This window comes from Colius striatus, chromosome W, assembly GCF_028858725.1.
Source record: "Colius striatus isolate bColStr4 chromosome W, bColStr4.1.hap1, whole genome shotgun sequence".
Lineage (NCBI taxonomy): Eukaryota > Metazoa > Chordata > Aves > Coliiformes > Coliidae > Colius > Colius striatus.
Window position 1 is genome coordinate 22,634,626 of NC_084789.1, and position 18,582 is coordinate 22,653,207.

The window sequence follows — 18,582 nt, forward strand, 5'->3', positions numbered from 1 at the left end:
TTCCCCCCCCCTACTCTGCCCTGGTGAGGCCTCATCTGGAGTACTGTGTCCAGTTCCATATATATTCCATATACTGACTGGTGTGGGCAGACCATACACAATCACTTAGATTTGCATTCCTCCAAATTTTCTGGAATTTCAAGATCCCATGGTTCAGCTAGTAGCACCAAGACTACAGAACTTGTACTAGGTAAGTTTGAAAGCCTTAAGATTATTAAAGACTATAACTCGTAAAGATTAGGGAGAATGTGAACCCGCTGATGAACAAGGAGGGTGCCCTGGTGATGGAGGATGCAGAGAAGGCAGAGCTACTGAATGCTTCCCCATTCCTTACTCCCATTTCACTGGGGCCTCTGCCATCCTAACGAGGATGGGGGTGAATTGGGGCACCAAGAGAGAGACTGTCGTGGTGCTCCTGTGATAGCTGGGCCAAACCACAACATTTTTGGCACCCAATGTGGGGCAGGAGTCTGTGGGGCTTGGAGCATTGGAGATGAAATTTGAGATAAGGATATTAATTGGGAGCGGTAACAGACAAAACATGAACTGTGCTGCTGATTTATGGGTTTTTCTGTGGTTCTACCTCTGATGAAGGGAAGAGGGGTGGATTTTTAACACCTCCTTAAAAAGTGACTTGTGAAGGCGAGGGGTGGAATGTCATGGTTTGCCATGACAGTCATTTTGGTAAGGGGGAAGGGGCTGTAAAGATGGCTCCTGTAAGAAGTTGCTCGAAACTCTCCCCAGCTCTCAGCCAGACCCACTTCTGGGGCTAAGTCAATTAGATGCCTCCACGATCACTTTTTAAGAAGAAGAAGCCGGAAGAGAACGGGCAGAGACTCATTTTGCTAAAGACCCTGCATCAGGGGCAATGACTCTCTTCATTAAAGATCCCAAGCCAGGAGCAGTGACTAAGGTCAGAGAAGGACATTTCTCGTGTGAGGGACCACATATTCACAGAAGAAGTAACTGTGGGGAAGAATTCATGCCAAAGAAGTTTGTTAAAATTATGACCAGAAGAGGTCGTGTCCCGAGGGAGGGACTCTGTAAAAAAAATCAAAAACCCTATAGCACCTTTACTAGGTGCCTAAAGAGAAATATAGCTATTGAGAAATAGGTAATAATCAAAGCCTACTGAGAGATGAAAGAGCTGTTGCTTCTTCTTAGTCTGCATCCTGGTATTCGTATTTGGCTTTTTGCACTGCAGGAAGATGCAGTTGAGCAATCATAGTGGAAGAATTTTTGCCAGGCTTTGTAGTATCTCTGAGGTTTCTGCTTACTTCCTGGCAGGGCTACATAGGAGTCCTGTTATTCAGAGTTTTGCCATAGAGCCAATTGAAAGCAAGTCCCATAATTTTTTTTTCAGTTACACTTATATTATCATGTGCTTATTAGAACCATAGAATGGTAGGGGTTGGAAGGGACCTTTAGAGATCATCTAGTCCAATCCCCCCTGCAGAAGCAGGGTCACCTAGATCAGGTCGCATAGGAACATGTCCAGGCGGGTCTTGAAGACCTCCAAGGAAGGAGACTCCACAACCCCTCTGGGCAGCCTGTTCCACTGCTCCATCACCTTCACAGTAAAATAGTTTTTTCTTATGTTTAAGTGGAAATTTTTGTGTTCCAGCTTCATCCCATTATCCCTTGTCCTGTTACTACCTATTATAGAAAAAAGGGATGTCCCAACCTCCTGACATCCATCCTTTAGATATTTATAAATGTTAATTAAATCACCCCCTCAATCTCTTCTTCTCCAGACTAAACAGCCACAGTTCCCACAGCCTTTCCTTGTATGAGAGATGTTCCATACCCCTGATCATCTTGGTGGCCCTGCACTGGACTCTCTCCAGCACTGCCCTGTCCCTCATGAGCTGAGGAGCCCAGAACTGGACACAGTCCTCCAGATGAGGCCTCACCAGGGCAGAGTAGAGGGAGAAAAAAATCTCCCTCAACCTGCTGGCTACACTCTTCTTGATGCATCCCAGGATGCCATTGGCCTTCTTGGCCATGAGGGATCATTGCTGGCTCATGGTTTATTATCAACCAGGACTCCCAGGTGTCTCTCTGCAGAGCTGCTCTTCAGCAGTTCGACCCCCAGCCTGTACTGGCGCATGGGATTGTTCCTTCCCAGATGCAGGACTCTGCCCTTGTCCTTGTTGAACCTCATGAGGTTCCTCTCTGCCCAACTCTCAAGCCGGTCGAGATCCCGCTGAATGGCAGCACAGCCACTGGGGAATCAGTCAGTCCTCCCAGTTAGGTGTCATCAGCGAACTTGCTGAGGATACACTCTGTCCCCTCATCCAGGTTGTTGATGAAGGTGTTGAACAAGACTGGCCCCAGAATCGATCCCTATGGAACTCTACTGGCCACAGGCCTCCAACCCGACTCTGTGCCATTGATCACCACCCTCTGTGCTCTTTCATTCAGCCAGCTCTCAATCCACCTCACTGTCCACTCATCCAAGCCACACTGCCTGAGCTTTCTGATGAGGATGTTATGGGAGACAGTGTCAAAGGTTACTAAGTGAGAGTATGTCATGGTTTGACATGACAGCCTTTTCTGGTAAGGGGGAAGGTGCTGTAAAGATGGATCCTGTAAGAAGTTGCTCGAAACTCTCCCCAGCTCTGAGCCAGACCCACTTCTGGGGCTGAGCTAATTTGATACCTCCACAATCACTTTTTAAGAAGAAGCTGGAAGAGGAGGCTTCTTCCTATTTCTTCCTTCCTCTGTCCCTTCTTCTTCTTTTCTGGACTGTGTCCCATGGGAGAGATCCCGTGTTGGAGCAGGGGAAGAATGCCAGGAGTTGTCCTCATCTGAAAAGAGAAGCGGCAGAGCCCATCGGTGAGAGACTGACCACATCCCCCATTCCCTACTCCCCTGAGCTGTTGAGGGGGAAGGAGGTAGAGATATCAGGAGCTGTGAGCTGGGCCTGGGAAGAAAGGAGGGATGAGGAATGTGATCTTAAAGTGCTGGTTGTAATTTTCTCATCATCCTACTCCCTTTTTGCTTTTATTCCATTCTGTTTCTTGTTAGTAGTAGAATAAACTTTCCTACTTTCCTCTCTAAGTGGAGTACTGGAGTCTGTTTTGCCCGGAATCGTAATTGGCAGCGAGTCCTCTCTGCCTTTGTCTTAATCCACAACAACTTTGCTTCTCTTTTTTTTTTTCCCATTTTGCTGGGGCCTCTGCCATCCTAATGAGGGTGGGGGTGAATGGGGGAAACTGAGCAAAAGAGTGTCATGGTGCTGCTTTGCTGGCAGGGCCAAACCATGACAGAGTAAAATCTGAGAACTGTAAAAGACCTTTGAGGACATGCTAGAAAATCTGCTTGACTCTGTATTTTGTCAGAAGACCCCCTTCCCCCATTTCCTTGTTTATTGTTTAGTTGCTGATTCTGGTTCCCTGGATAGATTTATTTTCAACAGCTGTGTGTGTTCAGTAAAGAATGTGGATTTTCTTTGGACTATTTTGTAACATAGATGGACTGCAATGCCACAGCATGCAAAAATTGCACATTTTGCTTGAATGGCTTTGTAAAACACACTATTTTATAGGAGAAATGTAATTTATGTCAAAAAGAATAAAGTAATTTTGCCGCTGAACAGAGAATTTTAGCACAAGATACATGTTCTGGTTTAGCAAGGAGCAGCTTTTGGCTTAGTAACAGGGGGAGCGGGTTGCAGTGAAGACCCGGTAAAGAGTTTGCGGACTCTCCCCCGGCTCCTGGGTTCAGACCCACCTCCGGCCCGGCTGGGCCAATCTGGCGCCTCTGCAATCACTATTTAGGGGACGGGAATTCGGAATGCGAGTCAGGAGGTGCAAGAGTGATACAAGATGGAGGCGACCACGCGGACCCTTCAGCCAGAGAAGGAGGAAGGAAGGAGAAGCAATAGACCAGAGACTCCTCTGCAAGCCGTGGCGAGAATACAAGCTGTGCCCCTGCAACCTATGGAGATCCATGGCAGGACTGAGAGTTACCAGCAGCTCCATGTGAGTGAGCCCGGACGGGCGAGGGACTGTGTGGGGAGACAGCCATGGCCCAGGCCATGTTGGAGAGCCTGCACGTCGCAGAGCAGCCCCACACGAGAGGCAAAGAGGAGCTGCAGCTTTTGGAATAAGTGCGCGTCGGAGCAGTGCGTGCATGGCTGCCGTGTATGTGAGTTACCTCACGGACTTGCAGGGAGGATGGGTGCAGAATCCACCTGTCCTGAGGAGGGACAAACGGCAGAAGCTATGGGGAACAGACTAACTGAAACCCCCCACTGCCTGCCCCACCGAACCGTTTGGGGGGGGCAAGGTAAAAACTCTGGGATCAAGGCTCTGAGCCTGGGAAGAGGGGAGGTGTGGCAAGAAGGTGCTCTTAAAAAGGCTGATTGGACTCTTCATTGATGTATTACTCTGTGTTGTTTCATTTTGGTTATGTTTTGGGTTTTTGGGGGTATGTTTTAGTTGATGTTGCATTAAATTGTTTTTTTTCTGTTTTCTTCCCCAAACCGAGTGGCCTGGTCTGTTCTGTCCTGATCCTTAAGCTCTCCCTGCCCTTGAGCAATTCTCAGCCTCTTCGGTACTCCAGGCTAATCGTGGTCTTTGTTCCCTGATGGGCCTAAACCACGACAATACAACGTCTTGGGGGAAAAAAAGGCAGATGTCTTCTAGATTTAATTGAAAAATTGTTCCAAAATTGTTTTAGGGCTGTCAGCATCCCTAAAACTGTGTTACAAGAGATGACGTAAATTCATCATTCTGATCAAGGAAAATCTCAAGACTTTCCCATGTGGTCTTTCTATTTTCATTTAGTAACACATGGCTCCCTATTTTGAGGTTCTAGTGGTTGTAGGTCACTGAACAGACATTGAAATCTGATTTATATTGTATACTTGTAACATAGAAAAAGTATTTATATATTTCTATAAGAATACTGCCTTGAGCTGTGTATAATTTAAACAGAGGCTTGCCCCAAAATAGTATTGCCCACCTTGATTTTTTGGGGTGTGATTTTTCCTTTTTTTGTATAGTGTGTAGAGTTCATCTCTATGTGCATTAAAAGCCTCTTGAAGCATAATCAAAGAGATTCATTGTTAAAAAAATTTACTTAAACTTCTTAAAGTTGTTCTGCTTTCATATATACCTCTCAGAAATGAGTTGGAATTTTATATATATTTGTAAGTTACTAATTAACTAGAATAACCTGAACATTTCCAAAGAAACTTTTTCTGATCAAAAATATACTTTACATTAATGCTTTGTAATATGCCATAAAAATAGTTTCATAGTTTGTATGCCATTTTTATTTTAAAAATCTAGACTACTGATACTGAGAACTAATCATTTTCTATTACATGATGCTTGCACACTAAGTATTATTATTTTGACAACAAATGTGAAAGTTGAATTATAGACAATTACTCTGTGTGCTTTTAAGCACCGGTAGTTTCATGAAACACCACCTGTCAGGATCAGCAAGCAGGAAGATTTATACATACAGAGGAGCTTCTCATCACATCACCAAGTAAACTGTTTCCTTGCTTTGAGTTAATGAAATTTCATCAGTGCAAAATCTCCCCAGGAAAAGACCAAAGGAGCTGCCTCTGCCAGAGCTGAGGTGGAAAATCTCACCAACTTTGCAGTATCTCTGACTGCAGACTTCTCTATGAAGTGAGTCTGAACAGCATGTGGATACAAATAGGACTTGGACCGGCCAGACACTTCCTCAGTTTGAATAAAGATGTTAGGGACAAGTTAATGCAGGTGGCAAGCTGCTTCCAATTATCAGAAATGAGTGCTGCAGGTTAATCAATTGAGCCCTGGATGATCACATGGGCAGAAGCAGCATATAAGGAAGTAGCTAGCAAATGAAGAGTGGCCTTGAGTTGATATTATTGGTTGTACTATGTTTCCTGTGTGTGTGTTTTTGTATGTATATTTCCTAACTTTTCTACATCTTAGAATGAGCATCACTTGCATTCATCACTACAAGTGGTGACCCTAATATGCCAAACCTGTCAGATCAAACCTTTCAGAAGAAACACTTGGATCACTGTGACAGAAACATCTGAAAAGGCAAGTGAGTGATTAAGATGGGGAAAAAAATGGGAATTACTTCAAGCAGAGAAGAAGTGTCTCCCATGGACATCCTCTAGCATATCCCCTCTGAGAGAGGATTAAATTACAAGAGACATTACAGCGGCTTGTAAAATGGGGGCAGGATATATAGACTTTGTCTCTTCCCCACAAAATATACCTGAAATAGAATATTGGGGAAGATTAGGGAGTACTTTGTGGGACTCTATTGAATTATGTAAACTGATATGATCTTGAACCAACTACAAGATGAACAGGCCATGACCACACATGCAATGGTCAACATGAATGCAGAAAATGCTAAGCCATCTGGATTCCCAGTAGATGCTAAAAGATTCTTTGCAGGTGGTGATTGCATAGGACCATCGGCTTCACCTTTAAGGGAAGATATTGAAAGATTTTTTGGAGGTGGTAACTATATAGTACCATCAGCTCCACCTTTGGAAGAAGAAAGCATGGACGTGAGCCCACCCTCCCCAGAAACCTCTAAGCCACCAGTGCTTCTGCCAGAAACACCAGTGAAGGTACTGGTACGAGAACCAAATGTGAGTACTGTTTCCCCTCCCCTTCCACCTACCCTTCCCTGTCCTGCCTCATCCAGTCATGCCTGAGGGAGCACCTGGCAGCAAACGAAAGGTATGCTTTGCTTATGACACTACAGATCTGCCATTGCCCCTGAGATCATCAGTCCCTGAGTATACTCCTCTTCCATCATCACCTCCAACATCTTGTGAAGGGGAAGATCAACAAAGAAAGTTGTTACAGGAAGAATTAATAAGGCATGGAGAAAATATGATATGGACTTTGGCCCACTTGGAGGAACTGATAGAAAAGCCAAAAGCAACAGCTAACCAACTACTCAATCAGCTTCACAAATTAATAGAACCTGATGTTAAGGTTTCAGCTCTGCCGATAGTCAGAGATGCCCAGCTGGGTGACTGGTATGTTGGCTGAAGTAAAATCTGAATTGGGACTGCACTTAGCAGTTACTAATGCTAACCCTGATTGCAAAAGGATCCTGCAGAGTCGGATCATCAGAATACAAAGCAGCACATCTGTCTGAAGCTATGGCAATGGCGTTAAAACCATTAGTTCAACAAGACAGAGAACATCAGGGGCCAAAATGCTTCAATTGCGGAAAAATGGGATGTGGAAAAAAAAAAAGGTTGATCCAGACCATTGGTATGGACAAACAGCTCCATCCAACGCAGATTTCATGGCAATTGTTACAAATGTAGTAAATTTGGACATAGAGCCACTGAGTGCCGCTCTCGAGTGGCCAGACACATAACACCTAAGGGAAACAGATTAATGAGTGCAAAAAGGGCGACCACAATGACACAAAAACACCCTTCATCGCCAGTGGCTGCCTGGATAGCCTCAGTTCAGCTGCCAAAGGAAGCGCAGGAGTGGATTTGGAAACAACAATAGATGTAGCTATCAACAATACAGACATAACGGTTATCCCATACAATGCTCATGGGTTACAGCTTAAGTGCTCTGCTTTTAGGACAGTCATCAGCCTCTCAACAAGGTATTTTCGTGCTCCCTGGTGTAATCGATGCTGATTATCAAGGAAACATTGGAATAATGGTTAAAGTACGGCAGCCACCAGTTTATATACCTAAAGGAACTAGGATAGCTCAGTTAGTTCCCTTCATGGCTAAAATTCCACTCACAGGTGTTCGAGAGCATCAAGATGGTGGTTTTGGATCCACCAGTGCACCTGAGGTAAGACTTGCAATGCCGCTTTCGCAGGCAAAGCCCACTCAGATGGTTATATTCCAACATTCAAATGGTGAACAAATGGTTGAGTATGATACGTTACTGGATACGGGAGCAGACATAACTGTTGTTCTGTTATCCGACTGGTTGTCAGAGTAAGCTGGCCTTTAGAGAGTTGAGAGACCCCTGTTGTCGGAGTAGGAGGCATACAGATGACAAAAATTAACAGAGACCTAATTTCGGTATGGATACAGGGTGAAGAAAATAGGTGTGTGCAAATTAGACCCTATGTAACGAATACTTCAGTTTGGCTTTTAGGTAGAGACGCCTTAAGCCAAATAGGCTATCGTTTGTCAAATGAAAATTTTTAGTGGTGGCCATTGATGGGCGACCAATCCCAAAGTTAACCTGGCTCACAGATAAACCAGTATGGATGGCCACTGAGTAAAGAAAAGCTCACCCAGATTCAGGAACTAGTAAATGTACAGTAAGAAAAAGGACATATTAAGCCATCTACTAGGCCTTGGAACACACCAATTTTCACTATCCCTAAAAAAATCAGGGAAATGGTGACTATTACATGATTTAAGAGCTGTTAATGCATTAGTGCAGGATATGGGTGCTTTATAGCCAGGATTACCCTGTCCTGCAATGATTCCAAAAGAATAGCCTCTATTAGTTATCAATTTAAAGGATTGTTTTTTCACAATTCCTCTACATGAAACTGATAGCAAAACATTTACCTTTACAGTACCATCTATTAACAAACAAGAGCTGGCAAAATGGTATCAATGGGCAGTTTTAACTTGGGGAATGAAGAACTCTCCAACTATCTATCAAGCATATGTTGCCTGGGCGCTGGCACCACTACACCAAAAATATCCTTCTGTCTTATTTTAACATTCTATGGACGATAGACTAATTGCAGGAAAAGATCTGGATCAGCATCAAATACTAGAAGAAGTGAAGCAACAGTTGGGTGTCTTCAGGTTAGTGATCGCACCAGAAAAAGTACAAATGCACGCCTCTTGGTTATATTATCACCAGTGTGCGCATTTATCCTCAGAAAGTGACAATTAAAACAGAAACTGCTAATTTATCAGACATCCAAAAGCTATTAGGTGATATCCAATGGGTACAACTATATGTGGTATCACAAATGAGGATCTTGCACCACTAATGCCTTTGTTAAAAGGGTCAGTAGAGGCTGACAGTGTGTGAAAACTGTCCTGGGAGCAAAAACAAGCGATAGAGAAAATAGGAGACAAAATAGTCAGTAACTACAGTCACCAATATCATCCTGACTTGTCTATTAACATTGCTGTGATAAGTCAAAATCAGCATGTAATGGCAGTCTTGTTGCAAAGGGATTCAGTAGCGAAAGAGCCATTGAGGATCCTGGAGTGGATGTTTTTGCCATATAATTTGCAAAAAATAATCACAAGAAGAATAGAGGCAATTGTGAAAATAATAGTTAAGGCCAGAAAACGTCTGCTGGAAATAGTAGGGATTGAGGCAGACATCTGTAGGCACAGATGTAGCTTGGACCAGCCAGCTTGAATAAAGATGGTAGGGATAAGTTAATGCAGCTGGCATGCTACTTCAGAAACAGGTGCTGCAAGTTAATCAATTGGGCCCTGGGTGATCTCATGGGCAGAAACAGCATATAAGGAGGTAGCTAGCAAAGGAAGGGTGGCTTTGAGTCAACTCTGGTGGTTGTACTACGTTGCCTGTGTACGTCTCTGCACGTGCATTACTTAGACTCTCTACGTCTTCGAGTGAATATTGCCTGCACTACTACAACAGACGTCATTTTTGTTCTTCTCACAGATGAATTCTTTAACTGGGCGCTGCAACAGTCTGATGAATTACAGTGGGCCTTATTGTCATACCCAGGGACTATAAATAATCATTATCTGTCCCATAAATTGTTTTCCGTTAAATTTCAAATGGAAGACCGGCCAAAGAGATCAACAATACCCATTAAAGGTCTAACTGTATTCACTGATGCAAGTAAGATACAAGCCAAAGCAGGAGTTGTCTGGTGGGAGAATGGACAATGGCAAAATTTAACTGTTCACTCCCTAGGCAGCTCAGTTCAACTGTTAGAGCTAATGGCTGTGGTTACAACTTTCAAGAAATGGCCAGACGTCCCATTAAACATTGTCTCAGATTCCTTATATGTGATCGATGCCGTCACTCGATTAGAGCGAGCATTATTGAAAGAGATCTCTAATCAGAATCTTTATAACTTATTTGTACGGCTCTGGCATGGGATAAATGAACATTGAACTGCCTATTGTATTGGACATATTGGAAGCCATTCGTGCTTAAAAGAGGGGTTATCAAAAGGCAAGGAAATTGTTGATAAGATAGTGGTAGCTCCTTTATTGATACCTATGGGGCCGATGATTGATAAATTTTCTCAAGCCTGCAGATAGTATGACTTTTTTCATCAAGGTGTAAAGATGCTGGTGAAGCATTTTAACCTTACAATATCAGATGCTCAAGGTATCATTTCTATATGCCCTGCTTGCCAGAATCAAATTGGTCTAGGAGTAGGAGTCAATCCCAGGGGTCTGACACCATTAGGAATATGGCAGTCTGATGTCATAGTCTATGCTCCTTTTGGACGCTTTAAATGACTACATGTAACCATTGATATCTTTTCATTGATGATATGGGCCACAGCTTTAACGAGCGACAGTGCTTGAGATGTTATAAGACATTGGAGGAGTTGTTTCGCAGTCCTTGGCATTCCACGGGAGATAAAACCAAACTATTTTACTATGAGGGTGGCGGAGCAGTGGAACAGGCTGCCCAGAGGGGTTGTGAAATCTCCTTCTTTGGAGGTCTTCAAGATTCACCTGGACATGTTCCTATGCGACCTGATCTAGGTTGACCTGCTTCTGCGGGGGGATTGGACTAGATGATCTCTAAAGGTCCCTTCCAAGCCTACCATTCTATGATTCTATGAATGGTTCTGGATATATAGCCAGTAGAACTCATAAGTTTCTGAATTTGTGGGGTGTCAAACATACTACTGGGATCCCAGGTAACTCTACTGGACGAGCCATTATTGAACGTACTCATCAAACTCTAAAGGGGCTGCTAGAAAAACAAAAGACGTGGGAAGAGGGGATGAGCCCTCAAGACAGACTAATGAAGGCCATTTATACTGTGAATCATTTAAGAATTGTGGCAAACCGGAATGAACCACTGGCATTTACCCACTTTGCCCAAATGAGTCGGGATCTGAATTTTACTAATAAACCTAAAAGTATGGTATAAGAACCCCACTACTGGAGAGTGGCAAGGACCTGCAGATCTGTTAACGTGGGGATGAGATTCCGCTTGTGTCGTTACAGATCAAAGCCCTGGTGGATTCCAGAAAAATGGATCAAGCCATATCAACCTAAAGGACCGCATGACTGTAAGAGCAAAGTTAAAAACAACCCTGAAGAAAAAAACAATTGACCACCAATCCATCACCTCATCAAAATGTAAAACCTGTCAACTGTGGCACCACGCATGTTGTTGCAAAATTCCTCCAGCAATCCATATCTTATTAAGGAGGATTGAAGGACTGCCAATGGAAACATGGAAGCAAAAGCAGTGTGTTTTCATAGATGAAGAAGATATCTCTGACAGCCTAATAAGCATGCTAAAAAAGAATCTGAAACTGCAATTGAAAAGTGAAAAACATCAGTTGAGGCACAGGAAATTCATCCTTTCCTGCCAGCATGAGTTCCTTCCAGCAACACATATTAGATTATGTTTATTTTGAATTTATAAAATGGGCTTTTATGTTATATTATTCAGTGATGTAGCTGTTCTTGATCTTTTGTTGTAAACTCATGGCCATGGGTGAAAATACTTATGTTTTCTTGATGTACCTTTGATTTTTGAAATGTGTTGCTGAAGGCTGGCTGGTCCAAAAAGAAAAACGGGGAAATTGTGGATACAAATATGACTTGGACCAGCCAGATACTTCCTCAGTTTGAATGTTTGAATAAAGATGGTAGGGACAAGTTAATGCAGCTGGCAAGCTGCTTCCAATTATCAGAAACGAGTGCTGCAGGTTAATCAATTGAACCCCGGGTGATCACATGGGCAGAAGCAGCATATAAGGAAGTAGCTAGCAAATGAAGGGTGGCCTTGAGTTGATCTTGCTGATTGCACTATGTTGCCCATGTGTGTCTTCGTATTTATATTTCCTAGCTTTTCTACATCTTTGAATAAGTATCACTCGCATTCATCACAACAGCATATCAGATCCTTCTGTCCCCTTCAGGAGGGAGTCACTCACAATAGTGATGCATCTGGTTTTATTTTTGGAGCCAGTTTTGATGCTTGGTCTAGGGTGACTCGGTCTTGGTGGCACTTCTGACCCGGGTGAACTAACCTCTCCAAAAGTCAGTTCCTCCTGCAGGGCCCCATACCTGTTCTGCAAGAGGAGCTGGGAGGGTGAGGGAGGACGGGAGGCGATTTGCTTGCCTCCCTGAGCAGGAGCTTGTTTCAATTTGCCCTCATCTCTTTGGTCCCCTTCTGCCTGGTGGCAAGAGAGGAGGGGATCCTCTGCTTTTTGTGGAACCTCCACTTGCTGCTTTTGCCTCAAGGAGTGGGTCCACCAATCTATCTGTCTCACACTCTCTAATACTCCTTAACCTCTCCACTTCCTCCTTAAGCTCTGCTACCAGGCTGAGCAGATCATTCACCTGGTTGCATAGGACATAAGAGTTGTCTCTGCCATCTTCTGGTACAAGTGACAGACTGAGACACTCCTTGCAGCCAGAGACCTGCACAGCTGCATGCTTACGTGAGAGCTCTGTCTGGGTTCCCACATTTTTTCTGATGTTGACTATATGGAGCTGTTAAAGTGTGAGTCCTGCTGATCATCCCTTGGCTCTCCAAGTGATGAATCAATTTATAGATGGGAATCAGAGTGTCACAGTTGCCAATGCACTGTTGTGGTTGCGATTTTTACCTGCTGTTCTTCAACCTTCAGCAACCCCACAGCATAAGGGTCCTCTGAGAGGCCAGGCAAGCTGGACAACTGTTCAATTTCCTCTGCCTAGGCAGCTGCACCAAAAGCTCATCAGGACCCATTTGGGTCCTTGAAATACCCTCACTTGAAGTAGTCTATGTCCAAGATACATGGAGCCTCTGGGCCAGTGACAACGGGGTGGTTTTGCCACTCATTTCCCTTTAGACTCACTTCAGCTTCCAATACAGTTAGTTGTTGGGATACCCTGTCGCTCCAGAAATAAAAGGTGTTCTGTCCCTTTCTAGCTTGATGGCATCATGGTACACTGTGCACCAGTGTCCACTAGAGCCTTGTATTCCTGTGGGTCTGATGTGTCAGCGCATCAAATCCACATAGTCCAATAAACCTGGTTGTCCCTGTTCTCCCCCTGGCTGGAGGCGGGGCCCCTCTCCTACTGGTTATTGCATTTATTGATCACTTCTTGTGGGAATGAACTAGAAGTCCCTTCAAGAGGATTAGAAGTGAGATCAACCTTTCTGCTGTCTCTGGGGAGCAGCTCACTGGAAACTGGGACAGCATTTTTCCATGAAGAATCCCCTTTTATTACTGTTTTTTCTTATAATTCATGTACTCGTGCCTCTAGAGTTGAGGTAAATTTTTCGTTTTACTTCTTTCCAAGACTGCATGGGACCACACATTGCCCTGGTGTGTGTATCCTCTGTATCTCCTCTCTTGATCAGAGAAACACCTGTACCTAATAGCTGAGATATGGGACTGTACAGATGGGAAATAGAATATGTCTTCTTTGAATTGATAGAACTCCCAGGACAGTTTCTCCACAGTGGAGACACAGGACTGTAAGGAGGAAGAGAGACTTCCTTGATATTGCCGGAGTTGACCAACTATTTAATGCACCATTTGTCCCTTCTTTCCAGGACATGACTGCCAATGAGTTGGCATAGGATGGTGATGCACTTTGTAGGAATTTTTGCCACATGGGGGATGTGCACTGTATTTCATCTGGATCTGTGGGCAGCTGCACATTCTGGATCATTATAAATCACCTCCAGCATGGCTAATTCCCTCACATACTGAATGCCTCTCTCCATGGTGCTCCACTTGCCTGGGTGACATGTAATATTTTACGTCCTGGTTTAGGCCCATCTAGGAACAAAAACCGTGATCAGCCTATACTACCAAGGACCTTTGGAATCCCCTAAGGACAGGGAGGGCTCAGTCACCACTTATGGTCCCAGACAAAACAGATAAGACCACTCAACTTGGGGAAGAAAACAGAAAATAATTTAATCCACCATCAGCCAAAAACATAAAAAAAAAACCAAAACGAACAGAAAACGCCAGAGTGGAATGATGATGAAGAGCACAACTAGCCCTTTAAGACCACCTTCCTCCCACCCCTCCCATCTTCCTGAGCTCAGAGCCCTGATCCCAGTGTCTTTATCTCTTCCCCTCCTGAACGACTTGGGAGGACAGGGAATGGGGGTTTCAGTTAGTCCTTTCCAGATGGCTCCTGATTATTGTCTTTCCTCAGGGCAGGTAGACTCCTTGCTGGTTGTCCCTGCTCCAGCACGGGACCCTCACACACCAGGCAGCCTTGCATCAGCTGCTCTGACATGTGTTCATCCCAAGGGCTGCAGCTCCTGTCTGCCTCCTGTGTGGGTCTCTGCAGCCTGCAGGCTCTCCAGCAAAGCCTGCGCCATGGCCACCTCCTCACATCGTCTCCTGCCCATCCAGGCATACTCACTTGGAGCTGCTGGTGACTCTTAGTCCTACCATTGACCTCTATGGGTTGCAGGTACACAGCCTGCATTCTTGTCACAGGTTGCACAAAGGTCTCTAGTCCAGCGCTCCTCCTTCCTTCCTTCTTCTCTGACTGTGGGGTCCACATGGTCGCCTTCCTCTTTTACCAGTCTTCCACCTCCTTCTAAGATAGTGATCACAGAGGTGCCAGATTGGCCCAGCTGGGCTGGAGGTGGGTCCACCTCAGAGTCAGGGGATGTTTTGAGAACTGCTTACTGGGACAGCACTGCCCCCGTTATCAAGCAGAAACACACAAATCCATGATATCTTCCTTGAAGGAGTACCTTTCCTTTAAACCTGACAGAAGTCACCTCCAGAGGTGTCCTGGTTTAGGCCCATCAGGGAACAAAAGACCACGATTAACCTCAAGTACTAAAAACCTGAGGATTGCCAAAGGGCAGGGAGAGCTTAATTGCCCCTTAAGGTCCAGGACAAAACAGACCAGGCTACTGGGCTTGGGGAAGAAAACAGAAAATAATTTAATGCAACACCAACTAAAACATAACCATAAAACCCCAAAACATAACCAAAATAAAAGAACACAGAGTGGTACAACAATGAAGAGTCCGACCAGCCCTTTAAGATCACCTTCTCCCCACTCCTCCCCTCTTCCCAGGCTCAGAACCCTGATCCCGGTGTTTTTACCTCCTCCTCCACTGAACGGACCAGGGGGGCGGGGAATGGGGGTTTCAGTCAGTCTATTCCTGATAGCTTATGCCATTTGTCTCTCCTCAGGGCAGGTGGGCTCCACACCAGTCCTCCCTGCAAGTCCATGGGATACCTCACACACACGGCAGCCCTGCACGGGCTGCTCCGACGTGCATTTATCCCAAAAACTACAGCTCCTTTCTGCCTCTTGTGTGGGTCTGCTCTGCGGCGCACAGGCTCTCCAGCACGGCCTGCACCATGGCTGCCTCCTCACAGTCTCTCGCCAGTCCGGGTGCACTCACACAGAGCTTCTGGTGGCTCTCAGTCCTGCCATTGCCCTGCAGGGGTACAGCTTGTATTCTCGCCACGGCTTGCAGTGGGGTCTCTGGTCTGGTGCTCCTCCTTCCTTCCTCCTTCTCTGACTGTGGGGCCCGCGTGGTCGCCTCCATCTTGTATCACTCTTATACCTCCTACCAGCACTTCAAATTCCTGTCCCTAAATAGTGATCGCAGAGGTGCCAGATTGGCCCAGCTGGGCTGGAGGTGGGTCTGAACCCAGGAGCCAGGGGAGAGTCCAAAAATTCTTTATCAGGTCTTCACTGCAACCCTCTCCCCCTATTACCAAGCAAAAGCTGCTCCTTGTTAAACCATGACAAGAGACTGAAGAATTGTGTCCTTTTTTCAATTGCCTTGTCAATGCCCCCTTCCCTACACAGAGAGCCCAGCCCCATTAACCCAGCATCGGAGCAAACAGGTGACAATGTGCTCCCCTGGATGCTGACTGAAATCCTTTGGCATATCTCACATCTCCCTCAGGGATAGGGTTTGGATAATAATTGTCTTGTTCATGACTTTGATATGGAGCATTATAGGGCATTATATAGAGCATAATAGAGCATTATATATATTAGCTAGAAATTCAAGTAAACATTTATAACTCTTGGGTATTCACAATATTAGCTTTACCAAGTTGCTAACCTTGAGAAACTTTCTATTGCAGAAACAGTGAAACTACTAACTCCTATTGTTATCTAGCAAGCTGACAGCATTAATCTTGGACCAATCAGAGTGAGACCAATAAATTCCAACCGCTGGAGCCTGGAGGAAGACTGATTTTATCTTGTCCGGTTTGGACAATTTCTAAGGACTCTAAGGTGAAAAGAACACTGTGAGGAAGACTTAAATCTTCATCACTGACAACCACAGAAAAGAGATGTGACCAAAGCATAACCTGGGCAGACTAAGGTGGGACAATGGACGGAACTGATGATAATGTGTTTATGGAAGTGATTAGCATAACCCAACCTTTTCTAAGAAACATAATGAATATGCATGTTTACTGTATATATAAGGCAAAAACCTAATGGCTTTGAGTGTGTGTGTTTGGCAGATAAATCCCCCGCGCACCCAGCACTGCAATAAAGAATACCTGCTTAATAGTCACATTGCCTATTGAGTCCTGACAGGCACCTTTGCAGCATCAACTTCTGCTTCTTCCTCCTCCTCTTCTCATGATGGCCCCACTTCATTCACTTCTTCCTTCTTCCGCTTTCTAGCAGGACTTTCTTCCCTTTCTAAATGAGCTTTCGCATCCAATATTTCTTCTTGTGTATAGCAACGACTGATACCAGTACAGGTTGGTTCTCTGATTCAGCTGCAGTGCCTGTCTCTGAGGTTTGAGCAGCCACAGTGCCTATTGCTGGGGTTTGAGTAGCTACAGTTCATGTCATTGGGGTTGGGGTAGTTGTGGTGCCTGTCAGTCTATTTTCCTCCCCTTCCCTCTGAGGGTGCTGCCTAATGTTGAAAAGTGTTTGGTAGATACTGGCCAGGGCCCAACACAGTGCAATAAGTTGTGCTTCTTTGCAACAGCCACAGCATTTTCCTTTCAAGTATTCTATCATTCTGCCACAGTACTGTAGTTGTTCAGGGGTGAAGTTCCAAACCACTGGAGGTGAGAAGCTCTCTACATACCTGGCCATATTCTCCCACATGCCATTCCACTCATGACTATCCAGCCTTGGGCAGATCTCTGAGTGACAACAAATTTTACAACCCTAAACAATACATAAAACACATTAATAAGAAACAGCGGTGAGAGCAGGATGACTGGAATGTCCCAAGAGTACTCAAAACCCTCAAAAGCTGTTGTAGTCAGCCAGAAAGAGAAAGGGGAGGTGAAAGGGTGGGAGAAAGTATCCCTCTCTGCCCTCCCCATGGATTGGGTGAGATTGCTAATGAATCCTGAGGGGAAGAGCTTGAATCATAGAATCATTATGGTTGGAAAAGAACTTTAAGATCCTGAAGTCCAACCACTAACCTCAGACCCCATAAGGGGTTGGAAGGGACCTTTAGAGATCATCTAGTCCAACCCCCCTGCAGAGGCAGGTTCACCTAGATCAGGTCACATAGGAACATGTCCAGACGGGTCTTGAAGACCTCCAAGGAAGGAGACTCCACAACCCCTCTGGGCAGCCTGTTCCACGGCTCCCTCACCCTCACAGTAAAATATTTAAATGGAACTTTCCGTGTTCCAACTTCATCCCATTATCCTTGTCCTGTTGCTAGATACAATAGAAAAAAGGGATGTCCCAACCTCCTGACACCCACCATTTAGATATTTGTAAATATCAATAAGATATCCCTTCAATGTCCTCTTCTCTAGACTAAACAGCCCCAGTTCCCGCAGCGTTTCCTCATAAGAAAGATGTTCCAATCCCCTGATCATCTTGGTGGCCCTGTGCTGGACTCTCTTCAGAAGTCCTCTGTCCCTCTTGATCTGAGGAGCCCAGAACTGGACACAGTACTCCAGATGAGGCCTCACCAGGGCAGAGCAGAGGGGGAGAAGAACCTCCCTCAACCTGCTGGCTACACTTCAGTATAGCTGTCACATTGAAAGGGGACAGAGTGATTTAGCAGAAAATAAACCCCCTTGCATTCTAACTCTCCTCACCGAGGTGGGAGGTTAGATGTGGCTAGATTTGAATTCTGAATGATGCTCAATTTGCTACAATCAGTCCAGGCACGTTCACCTCTTGTGAACTATCACGACTCTGGATTCACCGATAGTGGACTGCACCTTCAGTCCAGTCATGCTCATGAACTATCAGGTCGCGTTCAGTGAGAAACTATGACTTCTGGCTACTTAAACAGTGCAGTTTTATTCATGCAACTGATATACAGGTTCTTATGTATTGCCAGTGATAGTGACTGTCTGCAAAAGAAAGCACGTGTAAAAAAAATAGATATAAAAACAATATAGCACACGAAGTTACAAAGTACAGTCTGCCTATAAAAAGTTAGAGTCATTGTCTATAGAGATTTCTAA

At 44.9% G+C, this 18,582-nt stretch overlaps 1 pseudogene; it reads left to right on the forward strand.

Moving 5' to 3' along the window:
- Positions 1 to 12,532, forward strand: part of LOC133628650 (rapamycin-insensitive companion of mTOR-like) — a 52,583-nt pseudogene extending 40,051 nt beyond the window's left edge.
- Positions 12,533 to 18,582: the final 6,050 nt, after the last annotated feature.